This window comes from Lissotriton helveticus, chromosome 4_1 (genome assembly GCF_964261635.1).
Source record: "Lissotriton helveticus chromosome 4_1, aLisHel1.1, whole genome shotgun sequence".
NCBI lineage: Eukaryota > Metazoa > Chordata > Amphibia > Caudata > Salamandridae > Lissotriton > Lissotriton helveticus.
Genome location: NC_136063.1, coordinates 1,330,887,199 through 1,330,910,890, shown reverse-complemented (window position 1 = coordinate 1,330,910,890; position 23,692 = coordinate 1,330,887,199).

The window sequence follows — 23,692 nt, the reverse complement described above, 5'->3', positions numbered from 1 at the left end:
TATGCACATAACTAGGGAGCGTTTTCTAGAACGTTTTTAGTTTCGAACAAGGACCTCACATATTCTTTTCTTTCGTCTGCTCTGCCTCGGCTGTGTCAGTTCTCACCAGCCCCGCGCTGCTTATGAAGCTAGTGAATTGACACAATTGATTCCCTTGTGTCAGCATACAGAAGAATGATTGATGTATGCTCGCACGCAATAACTGAAAATCACCTTGCCTCTGCATGAGCGCTCCTGCTGAGCATACAGGGCCTCCATTTTGTCGCGTGGCCTCCAAAACACAATGCAGGTTCAAAACACCGCTGAAAATGACAGAGCCTGTAATTGCGCGCGCTCGGACAAGTGCCAGTAGGTAATAATGTGTTTCGCTGAAAAAGCGTAAGAAATACATTTGCCTGCGATGGGTGTAATTTAAGCTGTATCAATCGGTAGATCAACACTGACCTCAGATTATCGGGTTGGACTGAAAACACACATAATTATTGGTGACCTCTGTACCAAGTTGATCTCAACAAAAATGTTTTGCTAAAATGTTTTCCTTTGTCAAGAAAGAACTGATGCATGTATGCCCTACAAAAGGGCTAGAACATGGGGGGGAGACATCACGAAAGCTTTATCGTGTCGTATTTTATCATATCAAATGCGCCATTCTTCATTTTTTTTGTTTTTCCATTTCTTCCCAGGTGACATGTGAAAAACATATGGTAATATCTGTCCTAGTCTGTCAGAAAGATAAATGCAGCGTTCTTCCTTCAATGGAGGTTTCCAGCAGGCAAATAAGTCGTGCATGTATAAAACATGTCATGAAGTGTTTGCTGCTGTTAGGAAATGTTAGCATGTCTGAATAAACTACCACGCACTTTTCACAATGATCGCTTAAACCACACATTATTTTTATTTTGCGGATGTTCCTAATTTTATTTGACAGGAAGAAGAGCTCTAAACTTGGTATACATGTCCCTTTCTCAGATATGATGTTATCTATTAAAAATAAGCTTTAAAAAAGTAAAGTAATACAAAAAACATATGTAAAAAAGAACCTAGGGGCATATTACCAAGGGCCTTATCGCCGCTTTAGCGGGAATTTTTCCCGCTAAAGAGGCGATAATTTTATCGCCCTATTACCTAGCTATCGCTAACACCAGTTAGCGACAGCTTATAGGCGATAGCGGGCATTTAGGGGCCCACTATGCATGTCAGCGATACTTATCGCTAATGACATGCAAAGTGGGCGTGCCAAGATGTTAGCGACTGGAAACAGTCGCTAACATCGCTATCACCTAGTACCAACTTTTGGAAATAATCGCGCTAAGCGCAATAATCTCCAAAAGCTAATGCCTGCCCAGAGCAGTTCTTAGCCATGTTATCCAACGGAAGGTGGATAACATGGCTAAGAGCATTGTCACGATAATGCATGAATATCGCTGATTTTACAGCGATATTCATGCATTTCCCACGATTTTTACCGCTCTTGAGATAAACTTTGATAATATCAAGGTATCTCAGCGGTAAAAATCGTCGGAGCGCGGCGATATAATTATGGCCTCTAACCAAGCTTAGCGATAATTATCGCTATAGCTTGGTAATATGCCCCCTAATTTCCAAAACACTTTTCACATTTTAAATGCACGGTATTCGGTAATCGAAGGAGACATGAAGTGTATGACGGAGGCAATAAAATCAGATGTGGATGTATTGTGTATCTTCTTGAAAGGACATAATTGTTGTTTGCTGTTATTCCAGAAACTTAAAAAGTTATCTTTTTTCATGTTGCCTGATTTTAGGATAGTCTACATTTTCCTAAACGATACACTTTGTCTGACGTCTGTTGCCCCTTACCTTTGTTCCGTTGCAGCATGGTGGATGTTCATTCCTGTTCTGCTAGAATGCTTTAAAAAGGCTTTTCTTGAATAAACACATACAGTCAAGTGGTGTCCAAGCGTCCATTACTGAAGAAAAGCAATTGAAAAGGATGTCGCCAGTGACGCAAGTATAGGCACAAAGGGAAAATCCCTTCTCCTCTCAAAAGTGTAAATAAGGGGAGCATTATGGTCCCGTATTTATAAGGGAGTCTTATGGGTCATTTTGTGTTGCCATTTGGTATTAAATTAATTTGCTGGGTGTATCAAATGAAGTGAGTACTAGGCGCGCTAAGAAAAAAAGCAGATTTTGTGTTGCCATTTGGTATTAAATTAATTTGCTGGGTGTATCAAATGAAGTGAGTACAAGGAGCGCTAAGAAAAAAAACAGTCTCTGCCACAGTTTTTGTCTGATTGGTTTGGTAAATAGATTAAGGGGCCGATTACGATGGAGGTCAGACAGCTATCTGAACCCCAATATGAATTTCAATTTCATCCGGCTGATTATGTATCAGCCAGTTGGAATTGAAACCAGCCGGTCATTCAGCCAGTTAGAAACTGGTCACAATCCCAAAGGACGGGCCTTTCCGCCCTTGGGATTACGATGCACAGTTTCCGGCATGTTTTCCATGCCGGCCTGTCGGACATAGAAACCATGTTGGAAACCGTGTTTGTGGGGCCCCAGCAGGGCCTCCTTGTGTGTGCAGCCTCCACTTGAGGGCCGAGGGGCACCTATGGTGGTCCATGTTGATCCCTGCACTCCGTGCAAGGCACCTCGAGGTGCCTGCCACAGGGTGCAGGGATGAACAGCACCTCCCATTTCCCTTTGGGAGCATGTTTTACAGCAGTTTTATGGCCGTAATGCATGCAACTAGAGGAAATGTAGGAATACGACTGAACAGTGTTCGGTTGCATCCTAATTAGACGGTCGGGACTACCGACCAGAGGTCGGTCAGTCTCAGGGCCAAGACGGTATCGGGCAGAGTTAAGTCTCCCCGACATCATATTTTGCCTCCAAGTGCTGGATCAGTGCTATTTTACCACGTTAGACAGTGGTATCAAGTTTCTTGTCACAGAAACTTTTAAGTCCTGTGCTGCTTTTGGCTGGAATTGTGGCAACATTTGTTGGCATTTCTGAAGTAAACAATAGAACAAAACACATTAGCACACACAAGCAACATAACAGCACAATGAAAACACAACAGGCATATCACAACAAAACAATCAAAAGTGAATGCATTACAACATCTGAATGACAGCCAACAAATGGAGCGCAAAAACACAGAGAAAAGCAGCACACATCACCACCCAAAAAAAATACCACAAAACAAATGACCACATACATTCTTGGCACACATTACAAGCTCAAAATCCTCTTTTCATCATATAGTGGTGAAAGGTGTTTGCACCAAGGACTGCCTTAACCTAATACCAAGAACACAAAATAGAAATACAGTCAAAAACTTTTCTAATTTGTCAGCAGTCTATAATATACCTCTAACCTGTGGCACACCATTTGCCAGGCCACATTGCAAAGGCAAAGGACAGCGGAGGCTGTCCTGTTTGCTTGCAGTTGAATCGAGAGCCAGGGCTTTTACCACTTTGAAATACAGGTGCACAGTACAGTGGATGAGCAGAAATGCTTAGGCATTATCCCTTGCACATGTGTATTGCAAGTTGCCTTGCCCCTGGTCATAAAACAAGACCAAATAACAAAAATCCAGTCTGGGGAACCGGAGACATGCAATTTGAAAAATTCTGTAAAAATCTGTTAGTGTCCAGGTGTTGGATTCAAGGTTGTTGGAGCCTTCTGTCCCTGAGGCTCTAGTCAGGAGGCCAGCCAACTAGCCCTTGGAATCACGTTGGGGTCCTGGAATCAACAGATGCAAGATCCAGTCCTTCTCACTCAGGCAAAGGGCCAGCAGGTGGCATGTTGGCACAACAGAAAGCAGTTCCTTCAGAGGATCAGCAGTCCAGTAGAGTAGCAGTCCTTTCAGCATCATAGCAGTCTTTCTTGCTGACAGAGTATCCACAGGTCTAGAAGTGTAGTGAAGGTGCAATATTTATACCCAGTTGTGCCTCTGAAGTGGGTAAAAGCTTATAGATGTCTGCCTTTGAAGTCCCCAGGCACCCTGCCTTCCCTGGTCTTGCTCATGACTAACAACAGGGAGTACGTAGCACTTTGTGTGGAGGCAGGACACAGTCTATTCAAGCGTAAATAGGGTTGTGCATAGACTCAACCTCCCATCTTGCCAGTTATGGGCCATCCTGGCACAGCTAAGCTCTCCATTATGTGTAGCTGTCTAGAAGGAATAGACAATGCCCAACTGTCAGCTACTCATTCCTGTGACCCAGACACAGGCTGTAGACAGCAAATGGCTAAGGTAGGAAAATGGCAACTTTTAAAAGGGGCATTTTTAAAATGGTACTTTAAAATACGACTTTACCGTAAGTGAGGATTTTTCATTGCAATTCCGAAGACACCAAACATGAACTGTTTAACTCGCCCCATTTGTAAATTACAATTGGAAAATGTAATTAGGTAGCGTCAATGTTATCCTATTGGAAAGGGAGAGGTAGGCCTTGCAGTAGTGAAAAATGATTTTAAAGGTTTTTCACTACTAGGAGATGAAAAATGTATCAGTGCATGCCCTACTTTTTAAATATATGAGACCCTCACCAATGGGCTGTCCAGGACCTACCCCAGGAATGACTTATATGTATTACAACGGAAGGTCTGGGCCTGGCAAAAGGTGTATTTTGCCAGGTCAAATTGGCAATTTTAAAGCTGGACACACAGGCTGCAATGGCAGGCCCGAGACATGTTTGAAAGGGCTAGTTAAGTGGGTGGCACAGCCAGTGCTACATGCCCACTAGTAGCATGTAATTTACAGGCCCTGGGCACAGGTAGTACTACTTTACTAGGGACTTACAAGCATATTAAATATACCAATTGAATATCAGCCAATTCAACCATGTTAAAAGGACAAAGCACTTCAGCACTGGTTAGAAGTGGTAAGTGCACGGAATCCTGAGGCCAGCAAAAATACTAATTCAGCAAATAAATAGAAGGAGTAAAGGCAAAAAGTTTGGGAATGACCCTGCTGAAAGGCCAAAGTTGAACAAGTACCCTGCCTTATTTTGAGTGAGGCAGACCTTTAGTAGTCTATCGTCTGAGTCCCATTGGCTCTATTGACAGCCATAGAATACTTCCTCAGATGACTATACAGACTAGGGGCTGTAGAGGAAAGACATTACATTGTCTGCCTATTTAAGGAGACGGGTGAATTACTTTTTTCCTGTTCATCACTGCTAGGCTACCTGCCAGTGGGGGACAGGGCAGCATGTTAACACCCTCCCTGCATAGAAGAAAACTCCCAGGGTGTGTGGTCATTATTTTAGTTATTTGTATACTTATGTATGCTTTGCTTTTCAATCACAAACTCCCATTTTGGGAGTTAGTTTTTGAAAAAAAGGAACTCTTGAAAAGGTTGGTGTACTGCCAAAATCGACAACAGAGGTACACCAAACAGTTTACATTCAAATGAACTGCCATGACAGCAGTTCTTTTCAACATGTAGTTGCCCACTGGGCCAAAAGGCAACTCTAAATGTGACAGGCGGAGTACCCTTGGAATGTCAGAATTAATGTCCTTCATCTTCCAGACAGACACCACTCCATAACCTAAACTCTAAATCAGCCCAATATTTATAAAGACGAGAAAAAGTATTCTTGTTATGTTGATTTGTGTTGTTGAATTCTTTCAAGATGACAGCCAAAGAACCATAATTTTCAGCTCCTTTGATAGATAAGATAAATAAATATCTGTCACATATTTCACAATGTTGAGAAAATATGTCAGAACTTTACAAATCATATAGGAAGAATGTTGATGTATAGCCTTATTGTCAGGTAGTGAATGATGACACAGAAATGCAAACTATTTTATGAATTATATTAGTATATTGACCACATTTCAAAATGTATGCTACAATTGATTTTATATTCTTTGAAAACACAAACAAAAAAGTATAAGTTGACTTACGTAAAGCCCAGAGAGATTTAGCCAGTTGTGAGCAAATAACACACTGAACAAAAATGCTGAAAATAGGCTAAATAGGTATTGGCTGAAAGTCTTTTGACTTTGTCAATGCTTGCTTTGTTTTGTTGTGGGTTTTGTAAAATGTTATTGTTCAGGGATCTTCCTGTATTGTTTTGTTTATCATGGGTTTTGTAAAGCTTTATTGTTGGCAGAGATGCCAGACCCTCCACAATGTATCACTGGGTAAACGCACAAATAATAAAAATAAAAAAAACCACTATTTTTCATAGTAGTCTCTATCTCTGAAGGGAAATATTTTGTGTGCAGATGTGCTCCTTGTGGAAGAGTAGATTGAAACCTCTCACAGTGGAGCTAGCCAAAGACTGAAGTGTATGGACACATTGCTCATGTCCTTTGCATGCTGTAAGGTATAAGGACAATTATGTTCTCAGCTTTCTTTGCACGTGCAACCATAAATCAAAGAAAATGAACAGTAATGAATTGTCATAAATGTGACTAATTGATGTCATTGCTGAGATGTAATTATAGAAAAGAGGAGAGGGTATTTGTTCTGTGTGGTAAATGGTGCTACTACAAGTATCTACATGAATGCTTAAACAAAGAAGATTTTGAATTCAGTTGTGCACTTAATGTATGGGGTGTAGCTTATACAACTTTTCTGCAAAATTAGAAGACTTATTGATGGGAGAGGAAGTCATCTTGATCCTTCATTTAAGTGGGATGTTGTATACAATGGTATTGCTATCTCTCACATTTTAAGACACTGCCTTTATGAAACATTGATTGATTAAATTACTGCTTTGGGGCACTATTGAGGAAGATTTTTGATGGCCAGATGTGACCCGAACCAGTCCCTAATTTGGCAGGTATACCATGAATCTGTTGAAATGCAGACCAACCACAAATTTCCAAATCATGCACAGCCACATTTTATGTACTGCGAAACAATACAGCTAACTAAATCTAAGACATCAGGTTGAGTGCAATGCAATGGCTGACACATAGTTGTGGGTGTGGGGAGTTTTCCATCCTGCTGAGCTGTGGGACAAGGGAGGGGGCCTGGTGGGAGTTGTAGTGCTGGCTTCCCACCCACAAACAACCCTCCCTGTTAAGATGGCTACCTACCTGTCAGTTTGAATAGAGCAATACAATTGCTGCCACATGGTTGTGGGTGTGAAGAGTGCTCCATCCCGCTCATCTGTGGGACAAGGGGGCCTGGTGGAAGTTGTAGTGCTGGCTTCCCACCCACAAACACCCCTCCCTGTTAAGATGGCTAACTACCTGTAAATTTGAAGAGAACAATGTAATGGCTGCCACATGGTTGTGGGTGTGGGGGGAGTGTTCCGTCATGCTCTGCTGTGGGACAAGAGGGCCTGGTGAGAGGTGTAGTGCTGGCTGCCTCTACATATGCCCCCCTGGGAATGTTGCTAGCTACCTTTTGGGGTGATTCCGAGGGAGTAAATGTTAGATCTGTGAGACATGTGTTGGGAAGAGTGTGTTTTACATAAGAGCATTTGGGCCTAGGAAGTGTAGCTTTGTAGGCGTGCAAGACAGTACATAGCAGTGTAATAGGAGACATTTTTTATAACTTTCCAGCCTCCACTCCCCCGGCTATTCCAGTGAGACTCTCGGGATGCAGTATGGCAAGTACCTTCTCCTCCCATTCAGTGAACGTTAGTGGTGGAATGGGAGGGCCACCTCCAGTCCTGTGAGCCAGCTCATGGTTCTGGTTGGCACGCTCTTTCACACTGGTCTTGATGTCATACCACCTCCTCCTGATCTCCTTCTGGGTGCGTGGGGTGGGCCCTACTGCCTTGGCCTTGTTGGCAATCCTTGCCCACATTTGATTTTTTGTGGCTACTGGTGTCTGTTGGACCTTGCTTCCAAACAAATGTGGTTCTACTCTGATTACCTCATCTACCATCTCTGACAACTCAGTGTCATTGAATTTGGGCATCTTCTTCAGTGACATGGTGGGTGATGTGCAAATGTGGGAAAAGTGCAGTTGTGAAGGTGGTGGTGGTGATGTGTGTGGTGTGTGCAGTTGTGATGGTGTGATGTGTGCTGATTTGCCTCTCCTTTGTGCTGTGGGATTGGGCCCTTCAGTTGTGGAGTTGTGAAAAGGATTCTGGTCAGGGAAAGGACTGGATTCATACTCAGCGATGTGGGTAGGTCAAATTGGAGTATTTATGTCAGGTGTTTTGTGTGGGTTGACCTGGGATTTGTATTTTTTGCTTGCCATGGGGATGTGTCATTGGGGTGTGTTAGGTGTTTTTTGAGGCTGAGCCAGATTTATGGCCACACGTGATAGCTTCGCCGTTGTGTATATGCTTTCGACCACCATTACTCTTCCGGAGCGACCGCGGCGGTCAGAATAAAACAGCCCTTTTGCCGGCTCTCCCATTCATCAATTGTTGCGATTGAGGTGGAAAGAACTAATCGTTCGGCTGACACCACAATCGTACCCTGATTTCACTTGTGATCAATCCGCTGGTCGAACGGCAGTTTTGGGTCTTTCCGCAGGAAATCCGACTTGCGCAGTTTGATTTTCACCTGCTCAGGACGGTCCTGGCGATGTTTCGTGGGATCCGTCCACGGCGGTCAGATTTTGCTGGCGGTTCATCATAATCTGATCGCCTTTTTCCCGCGGTACCACGGCAGTTGGAGTGGTATTCCGACCTCCATCCTAATCCACCCCTATTAGACGAAGCTGGGGCCTGGAGGAAACAAAACAAATAACCAATGTGAGTGAACAGGAGAAAAAGATGTAATGGTCTAAGTGCAGAGTTGTAGTGCAACATTGAATTACTGTGGCATCATGCAAACTCAAGTCCTATCCTCACTGCTCATCACCAATGTTAGAAATGGGGTTTCTGGTTGACTTGGGTATGCACAAGACCAAAACAACATGAACCATAGTTACTGCACATAAAATGCAAATACTGAGATAGTGCTTGTCATCTTCACAATGCAAGTATAAAAACAACATACATCATAACACCAGTGCATGTAATGCCAGTTTAGGTTAGGAAAAACACATAAATCCCCAAATATCCCCATCAGCACATCAGTAACAGAAAGAAAACATGGATCCAGGTACACCTGCCCTCCTATTAGCAGGGTTATGGAAATCACTCTGAGCTTACTGAAATAAGTGTCTTAATGAAACAGGGTAGGGCGCTAGGGCACTGTCGTGCCTACTACCTGTAATCTTCCCCAGTCTGAGGTGTAGCTCTCAGACCAGTGGTCCATGCCACCCTGGTGCTGCAGGCAGGCCAGTTGAGCTATTTCTGCATCACACAATGTGCTGCAATCACCGATCCTCAGGACGGAGGGCGAGGATAAAATTAACCTCTCTGCTTCAATCTGTATTAGCACCAACTTGCAATCACTGATCCTCTGTACAGAATGCAGTGGTGGAATTAAGCCCCCGCTCAATCCTTGGTAGCACCACTAGTGATCAGAAATGCCCTCTACCAGCCAAGTGTTGATAGGTGGAAAATAGTTTGGTGAGCTGCGAACTGCGCTTGATCCCCAGCAGCAACTTGGGAAGCCCACTGCTGTTGAATGTCCAAGACAGTCCCACAGGATAGTGGCTCACATGCAACATTTTCTGGCCCTTAGATTGACAGAAAAAGGTGCAAACCAACACGCCCTCAGAGAACACTGCGAGCACACAGGGGGCAGCATGCAGGCAGGCTAGCACACAAAGTTACTTGTCAGAATGGCAGTCTTTACAGTAGCCCATCAGGCAGTGTATCGGCACAACAAAGCCAAGTAGTCCAAATAGTGGTTCCTCCTGGCAGCACATCAGTCCTCTGACAATGTGCAGTTCATACAGCCAACAGGGTCTGGTTACAAGACCCACTCAGAGTCTAAAAACATGGAGTCAGAGCCTCTGTACTTATACTTAAAATTGTTTTTGATCAGGGGGTCACTTCAAAGGAACCTTTAGACACCAGCAAGTTAGCCCTTTGTGGGAGGCCAGGATACAACATATGCAATTGTAAAGTATGACCAACATCTCCCTCTCCCAGCCCAGGAAGGCCATCAGCATCCAGCTGAATGCATAAGTAACCTCTGGCACACCCAGCCCTTCCTGGGTTGTGGCTGTCTGGAAATTATGCACCAAGTGTAGCTGTCACCCAGCCCTGATGTCTATTGGAGTCAGAATGTAAAGCACAAGAGTCATGCTATCTAGGAGTCTCTGTCCTCTGAGGTTTCTCAAAGTGGGTGGTAGCCCCAGGTGCACTGTATCCTTTTTCCACCCCATCTCTCACCAGTTATGGGGTGGTATCCTGAGACCATTTCTCCAGCCCAGGGTCTTTACCTTTAGGCTAGACAGGAGTGAGGGGCAAATCCATCCTCTCCCTGCCCCTCCTTCTAGGGTTCCATACCCTCTTTTTCGTAGTGGAACCCCCAGAATCCAGAACTGTCAGGGAATTGTGCCCGTCATCCTGCACAATTCTCTCTACAGTTTAGAGGTTCTATCCTGCTACTGGTCTTCCAATCTAGGTTCTGTACCCTTAGGATGCACAGGAATCAGGGATGAGTCCTTCCTCCCCTTACTCCTCCAGTTGGGGTTCCGCATCCTACGTCTAGGAGTAGTAACCCCACAAGGCAAAACTGTAAGGATGCTTGTGTAAGCTGCCTCTTCCCCAGGCCAGGGGTGATACCCTGAACCTGGTTCCCCAAACTAGTGTCTGTACCCTTGGGATGGACAGGAGGTAGAAGAGAGTCCTTTTGCCCTCCACTGTGGCGTGATACTGCCAGACACTAGAACTGGTTGGACACTGGTATCAGTCGTCCGAGCCCCCAAGTTCTCCTGACACTATGAGGTCTCCCTTAATGGATGGTCTTCTGTTACAGACTAGATTCCCATCCCATCCTGATGCCCCCTTGTGGTTTTATCCAGGAGCTTGAATGGGCATAGGTCACCCTGGAACTTTGTCTACCCCACCTCTCCTACAAGGGACCTGGGACCCCCTACCGACCGCACTGCACTGGGAACTGTCTAGGCTACTGTGAACTCCCCCCGCCCTAAGTTGTGGGAACCTGAGTCACTCCCTTTAGGATCACTCCCAAATGCCTTTTAAGACCCTCTAGTACTCACCCAGAGTTCTGCCTCCTTTGCAAGTTCCCCTGGGGTCAGAGAACTTACACTCCAACAGGTGTTGCCATAGCCCCAGTAAACAACAATGGAGTATGTACTCTCTGATAATCTGATTGTACAGCCCCTCAAAATTCTTTACTGTGCTACCCTTCACCCAACCATCCAGAAGTATGCAAAACTCCTCCACAAATATCCCCCAAGAGTGGTGAGATAGCTTCCTTCTGCCTCTGAACCTCAATCTATACTCTTCAGTGGTTAATCTATGATTTCACATCACGTTTTATTTCATGGGGGTATACTTCTGCCTGACACTCCCTTCTAGGGCCCATAGGGCATCCCCCATCCTCAGAAATATAACTCCCCATGCCAGTTCCTCAATCCTTCTCTGTGATTCTGCGCACTGCCAGAGCTCTCTCATACTCCAGTAACTACTGATATATCTCCCCACCTACTTGAATATAGGCTCCAAGTGTATGGGTATGTGGGTGGTATTTTTAACACTAGACTTAATGTTTCTGCCACCACTATAAGTCCAGAACTCTCAAACCATGCTCATGGGTCAGTTTCTTTCCCGCAAGAGCAAGCTTTTCTCTAACAAACGCTCTTTCAGCCTCTGTCATCCTCTCTTCCACAGCCGGCTGGGCTAGCTGTAACCTTAGGTCTATCTCAGCCTGTCTATCCTTGAGTTCCTCAGGGGTCAGAGTGTTGGAGGCGATACTGCTCTTTATGCTGAACCCAGCAAGGGACTCCCTATCTATGGATTGTCTCCTTCTACTAGAAACCCATCCAGTCATTTTCTCCCTCCTCCACAGTGTGCATGGTCATTGCCCTCTAAGGGTGTGGATCAGGAATCCTCCCAATCAGAGTCCTCACTAATTTCTGGATCCTCCCCAGGGTTTGCCCTGACCCCCCCCCCCAGTTTACTGTTAAGGTTGCTTCCTCGTGTTCCCTGTAAAAATATCGCAGGTCTCTACCAACGGTCCCACTCAGTGAATTCCCCACTCAGAGCTCACCCCCTCTCCTCCAGATTGTACAACAACAGGTAAACAGTATCAAAGGTAGATTCCATTTTGGAAAGGTGCAAAAACACAAGTGCAATAACAAGATTCTCAAGCATCAGAGATGAAGGTGGAGTCTGGGGGAAACAATACAAATGACCAAAGTGAGTGAACAGGAGAATAAACAGGTAATGGTCTAAGTGCCGAGTTTTAGTGCAACATTGAATTAATGTGGTATCATGCAATAGCAAGTTCTTTCCTAACTGCTACTCACCAATGTATGAAATGGGGTTTCTGGTTGACTAGGGTATGCACCTAAGCCAAGCAGAACCCATGACTCTAGTCAGGGTAAGTACGTTATACACTAAAAATAACCTGTGTTCACCCTCTGGCAGCTTGGTGCACAGCAGTTAGGTGTATCATCAGAAGCAATGTGTAAAGAGTTTGTGCAACACACTCACACAGAAACATAATGAATATACGGCAAAAGAAACTCCACACAGGATTATACTTTGTTTTACCTATGGTATATTATACATAACACAACATCAACATAACATGAATCATAACTTCTGCGCATATTATGCAAATACTGAGATAGTACTGGTTAGCTTGACAATGCAAGAATCAAAACAAAATAAGTCATAACAGTGTATCTAATGCCAGTTTAGGTTAAGAAAAATATATAAATCCCCAAATATCCCCATCAGCACTTCAGTAATAGTAAGGAAACATGGATCCAAGTACACCTGTCCTCCTATTAGCAGGGTTACAGTAATTCCTCTGAGCTAAATGAAAATAGTAGCATGGTTCAAACTGGGGTGGCAGATCGGGCTGGACTGTTCCCATGAGGAGCAAGGTCAAGACTGATTTGCCTATGGCTGGGTCAAAACTGGGGTGGCATAGTGAACAAAAGTACAATGGATTAAACCCAGATCTGTGACTGGGGATGAGTGGTTAAAACGTTTCAGCACTCTGTCCATCATCATGGGTTTGCTAACTAAATGTTGTGCCTTAATAAAACCGGGTAGGGTGTTGGGGAACTTGCACACTTACTACCTATAATGTGGTAGTTCACAGTTCCCTTGGATCAGGTCATGCTTGTAGACCTCTGTTGAGGTTCTGTACCACAATACTTTCACAGATCCAATGCCCCCTAGGTATGTCTCAAAACTCGGGGGGAGAGGCCCACACAGCAGATGATGGTGGGGAGACCTCACTAGGTCCCCGGCATGCAAAATTTCGACAGGGCAGCTGCCTGCAATGCACAGTGCAGTTGCTGAACCACAGCCCCTAGTAAGAGTCAGGCCACCCCGAGGTTGCTTCGGACGGGGGCGTTGGCCCAGGATGGGATGCTACTTGGTGAGGAAACCCCCTATCTAGAGAGGCAGCACTGGTTGCTTTGATGGCAGCTTCAAAAGAAGGGAAATCCTTGCCCGCTTTAGCAATATCTGTTGTTCTGGGGAAGGCTTTCAGCAGAGCTAACTTTTACTGACTCCTTGGCATTGCCCAGGTATTGAGGACTGCCAGTTCCTGAGACTATTTCTTACCCAGCCCAAGGCGCTGTTCTCAGGCCCATAGTCCACGCTACCCCCCTGGTGCTGCAGGCATGCCAGGCTGGCTATTTCTGTTTCACACAGTGTGCTGCACTGGGAAACCAGGAAGGAAAGAACAAGGGAACCCTACTCACTTAGGAACCAGGGTGTATATTTTATATAGGAAACAGCGGTTCCAGTGGAATAATACATATACTTTCTTTAGTAAAAGCAAGGCATAATAGCAGTATTGGCTAAGGATTGTAAGGGATGTTGGAGAGAGAGATGAAGCTCATGACACCAGGGTTCAATGATAATTAGATTTGTATTATTTTCAAGGAAAAGGTTAAATGACATATAAACTGTACAAAATACGTTTTTACACAGCTGAGTGTCCCCAGTGTATAAGGAGAACCAAAGAACAGTTGAGTGACATTAAGTGAAAATATTTACAGGGTTTCAAAACAATATATATTCTCAAGGAAAGCCATTGTTCAATGATACAGACAAAAGAATATTTCAGCAACTATATTCAATCATAAGTGCTGTCTACGAGGTTTGCTTCCATAAGGGGTCAACGGCGTTTCGACCCGACAAAGAATGGGGGGTTTGTCAAGACCAAGGGAGTGAGGGACATCTGAGATTCACAAAGCTAATTCACTAGTGCAAAGGTGCACCAACCATGTGTGTTAAAAAAAGAGAGTAAGATTTACTCACAGTGAACCCAGCCGGGTTCACTGGTAGTGGTGAATGAGCAATCAATAGGGAATGGAGCAACTGCCGGATGGCTGGGTGCGTGGTGGAAGAACGGGATCGACTGCTGAAAGCGGGATAGCGCTGTACGACAGCGCTATCCTGCATTCAGCAGTCGGATCCCGTCAGACTCACTCTCGCTATTAAGCCGAGTGCCCAAGGCATTGTCCATGGCACACCCTTACCCATGCCCCATTGTGGGCCCCCAAGAGCGATCAGCCCTCCAGCGGTCTACAAGTCAGTCACAGATTCTAGAGCCCCACCGTGGGCACTTTTGCATCGCTGGAACATCACTTTTTTGACGTTCCGGTGGCACAATATGCCACTGGCATAATTATACGGCCAAGTAAAGCCTGGCCTTATAAATATGTGCACCTTTCAATAGAAATCTGCATGAAAGGGGGGTTCCATGGGTGTTGCTAGGGGTGTTCCCAGCAACACCCATGGCTTTTTGACAATGCCCCAAATTTATGAGAAATCGTAAATCTGAGGCAGCTGCCCTTTGCTTTTGCCATGGAGCAGCACAGCAGGCCTTCCTGCTGCACTTCCCAATGGCAAAAAAACTCATTAATGAGGCCCAAAGTTACTTGTCAGAGTGGCAGTCTCTCCAATAGCCCGCAGGCAGCAGATCAGCACAACTAAGTAGCCAAAATGCAGGTTCCTCCTGGCAGCACAGCAGTCCTTTGGAAATGTGCAGTTCATAGAGCCAGCAGTGTCTGGTTAAAGTTCACCCAGTATCTAAAAACATGGGGTCAGAGCCCCTGTACCTATACTCAAAATTGCCTTTCGACCCAGCCCTGGCTCCAGATGTCAGTAATTGGTAAATCAGCCATTTGTGTGAGGGCAGGACACAACAACTCATACAAATGAAAAGTGTGAACCTCTCCCTCTTCTAGCCCAGCCCAGGAAGACCAACAGAATGCAGATATAACCACTGTTACACCCAGCCCATCCTGTGTTGTGCGTGTCTGGAAAGTATGCACCATGTGTAGATGTCACCAAGCTCTAGACTTGTATTGGAGTCAGACTGTAAAGAACAACAGTCATAAGTTAAAATAAATGCTCACTTTCCAAAATTGGCATTTCTAAAATAGTAATGTAGAGCCCAACTACACCAGTAAGCAGGGTTTATCACTTCTAATTCTAAACATTCCTGAACATGGAAGCGCCACTCCTCTCTGATCAGGAATTACCACTTAAATATATTTAAGAGAATTCTGAATGCTAGCCTATGAGAGTAGTATGCTTCGCAGTAGGCAAAAAGAAACAAAATAGGCTGTTACTACCAGGACATGCCACACATTAAGGCACCTGTCCTACCTTTTAATTACATAGCACACTGCCTATAGGGCTACCTGGGACCTACTTTAGGGGTGACCTATGTGTATTAGAACGGGTATTTAAGGCTTGGAAAGAAGTTTAAAATGCCGTTGAGGTTACGTCAAAATGTGCACGCAGGCAATGCAGTGGCAGGCCTCAGAAAGGGTTGAAAGGCTATGTCTGTTGGTTACACAAGCAGTGCCACAGACCCACTAGAAGCATTTAGTTTACAGGCACTTGGTATATGGTACACCACTCTACAAGGGACTTACAGGTAAATCAAATGTGCCAAACAGGTGTAAACCAATCATTCCTTATTTAAAGGCAAGAGCACATGCACTTTAGCATTGATTTGCAGTAGTAAAGTGACCAGAGTCCCAAAGACAATAAAAAGGATGTCAGAAAAAGTTTGTAAAAACCCCTGAAAAAAGGGTCAGGCCCAACACTAGGGTGTCGATTCCGATTTGGGAAAAACCGCTCCGAATAGCTGTACAGAGCGTTTTTCTCGTATAAAACGTACCCTGCAACGTCCCCCGTACGTATGACAAAGTACGATTCGTACCAGGAGCTGGACTCTGTACGAATCGTACAGAGACCGTACAAATCAAATCCCCATACAAATCTCCCTCAGAACCCGCTGTACGTGACATTCATACAGTTCACGACCTGTTTTTCCGACCTAGCAAGTACCATTTGTGTCGGGTACGCACCGTACGATGCTTTTTCTATGGGAGGCGAAAACATCCGGCGAAGCAGAGTTTGCCTCGAACAGGTACGGGACGCCCCCCGCCCCCGGGTACGGTCCGTCACCCCATGATCGCAGGGGTACGGTGCGTACACCCCATGATAGCAGGGGTACACACCGTACCCCTGCGATCATGGGGTGTACGCACCATACCCCATGTTCGCTGGGTGTAGCTGACTCTCAAAAACACACCTGGGTGCATTGTAAAGGGCCTACAAGAAGGGCCATAATCCACACCGGCCCGTGCTTTCTACATTTTCCACATGTTGACAATATTAGCGCCCCCACCTTTCACACAGACACCATTTTCTTCACCCAAGGCCTTTGTTTAATTCCCACGTTTGTTTGCTTTTTTTAACATTGGACACACCTAGCTGCCAGAAGAACACACTTTCTCCCTTGCCCTTTCCCTTGCCCCTGTTGCGTGTTTGCACAATAACTTTGCCAAACTCCCTGAAAAGGACCGGGAGGTGCCGCGACTGGATTGGGAGGAGCTGCATGATCACAGACAGCTGGGAAGTGGTGCTGTAGCGCCTTAAAGGACGTTGACATCTGCGGGTCACGATTGTTTAATTTTTTTAACATTGGACTCACCTAGTTGCCAGAAGGATGCACTTTCTCCCTTGTCCTTGCCCCTGTTGCGCGTTTCCACAATAACTTTGCCAAACTCCCTGAAAAGGACCGGGAAGTGCCGCGACTGGAGTGAATGATCACCGACATCTGGGAAGTGGTGCTGTAGCGCCTTCAAGGATGCCAGTGCCTCCCGCGCTGTGGGATGCATGCGGTGTGTGCCCGGACTCGGCCCGGGCAAAGATCGGGCCAAGACGGGCCAGTCTTAGTACGTCATAGACCGATAGAGGCCAGGCAGGGCCACCCCCCTAAGGTTGATTTGATTTACCTTTCTTAAATCTAGATCACTGTATCCTTTTAGTATTAAATCTGTTTATTGACAAATAAGCATAAATACAGGCATAGCATATTTCCACAAGAGTCCACATTAGCAGTACATCAGGAGCACACATAAGGAGCCAATGACAATAACACATGCTGAGCCAGACCTGAATGTGGGGCCAATGCCATAACTGAATATCCTGCATGAGCAAACAAAAGTATAAAGAAAGCAAAAACAATAACCAACCACCCAAATCCACCGCCCCCAACTCCCCCCTGACTACCCACCCACCACCCGCGTTCCAGGTCCAATACCCCGTTGTGCCAATATGACGATCCACTTTAGTGTGTCTTAACCCTCTCCCTGTGACAAGCGCAGTAATCGCAGATATCGGGGACAAGTAATTTCCCTAAATTCAGTAGCAAGTAGGGACAAAAATGTCTGTCACAATTCCGAATACCTGGAGCCCTCCCCCGCCCTAATCAAAGACAGCTTTTCCATGCCCAGAACATTCCATAAGCGATGCAACCATCCTTGGAATGTGGGAACGTGTGGTGTACGCCAATGGGATATAGCGTTCTGTAGTGCTGAACCCAGAGCAATGGCAAATAATCGACCCCTGCGTGATCGCAATGGGTTGGTGATAGGGTTAGGTAATCCCAGCAGTACATTGGAAGGGAATCGCAGGATTTCTGTATCAAAATGTGAATCTACCTCATCAAGGACTATCTTCCAATACCCCTGGATCTGGGCACAGTCCGACAATAAATAGACCAGAGTGCCCCTTTCATCACACCCACGCCAAAAGGACACCTCCCTCGTGTGGTCAATCTTATGTAGCTTCTCAGGAGTGTAGTACCAATATGATACAATTTTGGTGAGGGTATCAGTCAATCCCATTTGGTAAGCAGAGTGCCACGCACAATAGTAAATGCCCACCCAATCCTTGCTGCTAAGCGTGCGCCCCAGGTCCTTTTCCCAACGTGCCTTCCCTGAGTTGTAGGTGTGTGTATAGCGATCTAGGAGCATGCGATACAAATCCGATATGAGCTTTTTATCCGCTGGTCGTGTGATCAACCAGTATTCATATGGTCGTAGGCATCGATCCGCCCCCTCCCTAATTTGGCCGTTAAGCGCCCAATGTCGGGCCTGAAGGTATCTGAGCCATTCCGATTCTGGCAGGCCATACTCCCGTCTAAAGGCTTCAAATGGAATCACCCCCTCATCTGTATACAGATGGAACAAAACTCTACACCCCGCCGGACGCCACCGTACAAAGGCCGAAGCGCACTGCCCAGTGAGGAAATCAGGATTATCCCGCAAAGGCGTAAGCGGAGACGGAAAGGTCGCCAACTCGTGTTTAATATTAAGGAGATCCCACACCTCCAACGGGACCCTCGTAATGTGCGAGACGTAAAGATTGGGGGGTCGGTGTTGCTTGCGGAGGAAGGGAATCTCCTGGAGCGGACGACCCGCGACTGCTTGGCCTTGGAAGAGCCAATGTTTTTCGGATTCCCATCTGCTCCATTCCACGAGGGTTCACAGCTGGGAAGACTGATAATATAACAGAAAGTCTGGGACACCCAGTCCATCCCTTTCGGGGGGCAACGTCGCCATTCGGAGCTTCATTCTATGCCGTCTGCCATTCCAAATGAACTGAGCAAGCTCAGATTAGGTCAGGCGAATCCAGCCGTCGGGGGCCACAACCGTATGGCATGAAATAGATAAAGAATCTGCGGGAGGATTGTCATTTTTATGGCAGCCACTTAGCCTAACCAGGACAGAGGAAGGTGTCTCCATCGACTCAGTCCTAAACGAACCTTCTGACGAATCCGAGCATAGTTAATTCGGACCGTTTCCTGCATTGTGGCCGCTAACTGGATTGCCAGATATGGGATGGCGACCAACGCCCAGCGAAAGGGGAAGTGCTCCTGCAAGTAGGCCCGGGTATGCCCCTCCAACGAGAGGTCCAAAGCCACTGATTTATTCATATTAACTTTAAAGCCCGCCGCTCGCGCTAATACATCCAGGATATCGACACAAGCCGGCAGCGATTCTCTAGGAGAAGATAAGGAAAGAAGGACATCGTCTGCATATAAGCTGATTGTATGCACACATGCACCAAACTTAATCCCTCGCACTTTTGGGGCAAGCCTCATCACCTGTGCCAACGGCTCCATGTAGAGAGCAAAGAGTAGGGGCGATAAGGGGCACCCCTGTCTCATTCCTCGTTCAATGGGGAAGCGGGGCGAGGAGCAACCATTGACTCGAACCGTCGCAGAGGGCCATGTATAACAATTCAAGACCCAGGTTCGGAATTTATCTCCCATCCCTGCCTTCACTAAAACCTGTTCCAAGTATGGCCAATGGACCCAATCGAACGCTTTTTCAGCGTCAAACGCGAGCATCATGTATTCGCCGGTCGTCCGCATGGCCTTCTCTATCAGGTGTAATGCCCTCTTAGTGTTGTCCGCGGTTAGGCGATCCGGGAGGAACCCAGCCTGATCCGGGACAATCAGCTCGGCATAAGCGGGGCGAGCCTAGCCACCAAAATGCTCGTATAGATTTTAAGGTCAACATTGAGAAGGGATATGGGGCGATAAGCCTCACACTGTGTGTGGTCCTTCCCTGGCTTGAGAATAACAGATATGGTGGCATCTAGGAGGTCTCTCTGGATCGCACCCGGGTCTGAGAATGAGTTAAAAAGGGCGGTTAGCAAAGAGGCAACCTGAGGGCAGAACGTCTTATGAAAACTAGCCGAGAAGCCATCACGCCCTGGCGCCTTCGCCAACCTAAGTCTTGATATAACCGCAATGACTTATTCCGGCCTAATGCTGCAGTCCAGGAGATCTACCTGCTCCTTTGTCAAGACTGGAAGGGGAACGGAAGCCAGGAAAGATTCACCTGCAGCAAGATCGAGCGAGGACACGGTGTATAGGGAAGTACAGAAATCACTAAACGCTGCTGCTATCTCGGCGTCTTCAGTGGCCAGTCCCCCGCCCTGTGTGTTGATCTCTTTCACCATTCGCCACTGCCTGGTTTCCCAGACTGCACGACCCAATAAATGCCCACACCTTTCCCCCCTGTATAATACATATGCCTCACTATTAAGGCGCGTATTCCGCCTGATCTTGGTCCAACGCAGTTAACTGCTGCCTTACCAATCGCAGCTGCTTCCATACCCTGGGCGCGCCCGTCCTTTGGTGCATATGTTCGAGCTCTTTCGTCCTCTGCGTGAGTTCCTCCCTCTTACGCGCCCTCTCCACATTCTCCGACGCCGAGACCGCGATGTACTCTCCGCGCAATACCGCCTTTAGTGCCGCCCATTGTGTCGCCAAGGAAGTGTCGGTAGTGCTGTTATGTAGTAAGTAATCCGCAATGACCTCTTTGATTTTCTCTACTATGGCCTTACGGTGTAATAGTGTGTCACGCAATTTCCAGTCACCGGCGGCAAGGAGGACACTACAGTCAATGGTGCGTGATCTGAAAGCGCCGCTGCGCCTATTCCTACCTCAGTAGTTAATGCCTGAAGGGAGGTGGAAGCTAAAAAGTAGTCTAGTCGCGCATAGGTTTTATGTGCATTCGAGTAGTATGAATATTCCCTAGCGCCTGGGTGGAAGCTACGCCAGAGGTCCACCATTCCCATCTCATCCAGCCTAGCCAACCCACCGCTAGAGAGAATCCCTGCCTGAGAGGTGCACTGACCTGACCTGTCAAGAAGATTATCAAATACTAGGATAAGATCACAACCCACCAAGACATGTCGGTCGGGGGAAGCAGCCGCCTCACTAAGCACTAAGTGAAAAAACTTTTCCTGACCCTCATTGGGAGCATAAACAGAGCAAACCGTAAACACTGACACCCCCAGGGAAAATCTATAGGACAACAACCTACCCCAAATCTCCGCCTCCTTCTGCAGAACCTTCCCCCTGAACCGCTGGACCACCAGTATTGCCACCCCCGCTGTTTTAGTGGAAGCTGAAGAAAAAAATTGAAATGGGAAACTATGTGACTTCAGCCTTTGACAATCTTTTTGTAATAAGTGCGTCTCCTGTAGAAGACAGATATCAGCCTTTGAGTACTCCAAAAAAGAAAGGACTGTCTTGCGCTTCACTGGGTTGTTAAGACCTCGGACATTCAGTGTGAGAATTCGCAGTTCAGTAGCAGACATAGCTCACATCAGACTCTACCCGCTCAGCAGTCAAGAAGTACGCCATACCTGCTGCGCGCCCAAACAGGGAGGACTGACAACCCTGCCGAAGAGGCAGCCAACTGTGCCTCCCACAGCTAACAGGAACCTTGCACCATAATTCATGGACCTGGAACCCCTACCTCTACTCCCCAATATCCCTACCCCAACAGGACCCCAATGAGAGGAAAAACATTTCAAAGAGCACACATTTTCCATCATCCGTAGGTGATTGGTAGAATACAACATCGGCGAACACTAGTCATTACGTAGGGGTCCTCCCTCCTGCCGACAGCGTGGGCAAGACCATACACAAAAGCATAACCATGCGTAAGGTCAGCGTGGAGTTCAGCTAGGATGAGATGCATCTGAACCAGAAGAAACAGCCTCCACTGCAGCGCGCTGGCCATCTCTAATCACGGATACAGGGGGCTTTTGGACACGATGCCGTCTGCCCTGTTGTTGCCATCGCGGCCTGCCGTCTTCAGGCTCCGTCTCGGGCTTTTCCACCTCGTCGACCTCAGCCGGTGGGTCCAAACCTAACAAGCGGCATGCTTACTTTAGGGACCACAGCTGGTGTTGCGTATTGTCTCTTTTAAAGATCAGGCGAAAGGGGTGGCCCCAACTATAAGATATGTTATGTTGCTGGAGATAGTTCGTGCCCGACCTGAATGTCCTGCGTTTCTGAAGTGTAAGGGCCGATAGGTCCTAATACAATACCGGAGACTGGCCCCTGAAGAACAAGGGTTGCTGCTGTCTTGCCTTCTGCAAAATGTCTTCTTCGGTGCAGAAGTCTTGCACGCAAGCCAGAATATCCGGAGGGGGGACCGAAGATGATCATGGGGGGCCCACTCTATGAACTCTATCTAACCGGATCTCCGATTCCGCAGGACGCCCCAAGATGTGATTCAGTTCGCTGGTACCCAAACAAGTCTTTGGTGTCATCAGACAGTGCAACGCCCCGGATGCGGATGTTATGGCGGCGTGAACGGTTTTCTAGGTCTTCCATATGAGCCTGCAAATCCACCTGTTGGTCGTGAATCCGCGCTATCTCTTGGCGTAATGCCTCCATCTCAGTGTCCCGACTGTCACTCTTAGTCTCCAGATTGGCTGCACGTTCCCCTATACCATCTACATCTCTACGCACTTTTTTAATCTCCTCAGCGAACTCCTTCTGCAAGGTATGAATGTCTTCCCGCAAAGTGGTAAAGAGCAATTCAAAAAAAGCTTTGGTAATGGGCTCCGGGCCCTCTGCCTGCTCCACAGCAGTATGGGTGCACTCGTCGCCATCTCTTTGATTTGCTGATTCGCCTTGGCCTTGGCGAATAGGTCCTTGACAGTCTTATCTTTCCGGACCCTTCCCGTGGACATAGCTGGCCCCGGAAACTGTTGGGAACGTTGACCAGGTCCGCCACAACCCAGAGTCTCTCGTCAGTCCCTTCTGCCCGCCTAAGGATGGCAGGCGGTCACTCCTCCCAAGGCCCCTCTTCATTGCTCACAGGGCAAGCAAGGGCAACCGTGTCCTAGGCTGGCGCGCTCAAGGGCAGCAGTCCGCCCGCCTCAGTGGGCCGCCTCTTCGTCATCTACCAGTCCATACCAGGTCCCACGGCCCAAGTCAATGCCGCTCAGTCTTCAGAAGAGGGGGACATCCCCCGTGTTCTCCAACGCTCACTTCCAAGCCTCACAGCCACTGCCTTCAGTGCGAGGGACACCCCGGGCGCCACCAATTGCTCCGTGTCCGCACCAGGTTGCTACGTCCCACGGCCGCGCCACCAACCTCAGCTCTGATAGGGCCATGTGTCCAGTCCCGGGGCCAGTCGCGCAGCACAAGAGGCCAGGCGCCAACCGCAGAGCACGCCCAATGTCGGTCACTCTCGCCGAGTTCCCAGTCCAGCGTGGCTGTCCGCCCACAGTTCCCCGAGGCCCTGCTATACTCCTCACCTCAATCGGCCAGCACCGCCCCGATGAGATCTCGGTGGATGGCGGGGATGAGGCACCCTCACCCGCAACTTCTCATGCTGTCTCACAAGCCTCGGACACTGCTCCACCTCACGTCAGGGCCCACACCGCAGAGGCTCGGCGGCTCGGCCGCAAGATGGCGGCCCACCTCTTACGCCACCAGAGCAGCCCCAGCACCGCGTCCGATACCAGCCCAGCATGCAGGCGTAACAGCATCCAACAAGCAGGTCCCCCCGCTGCTTTGCTTTGTGCAGTAGCACCAGCCA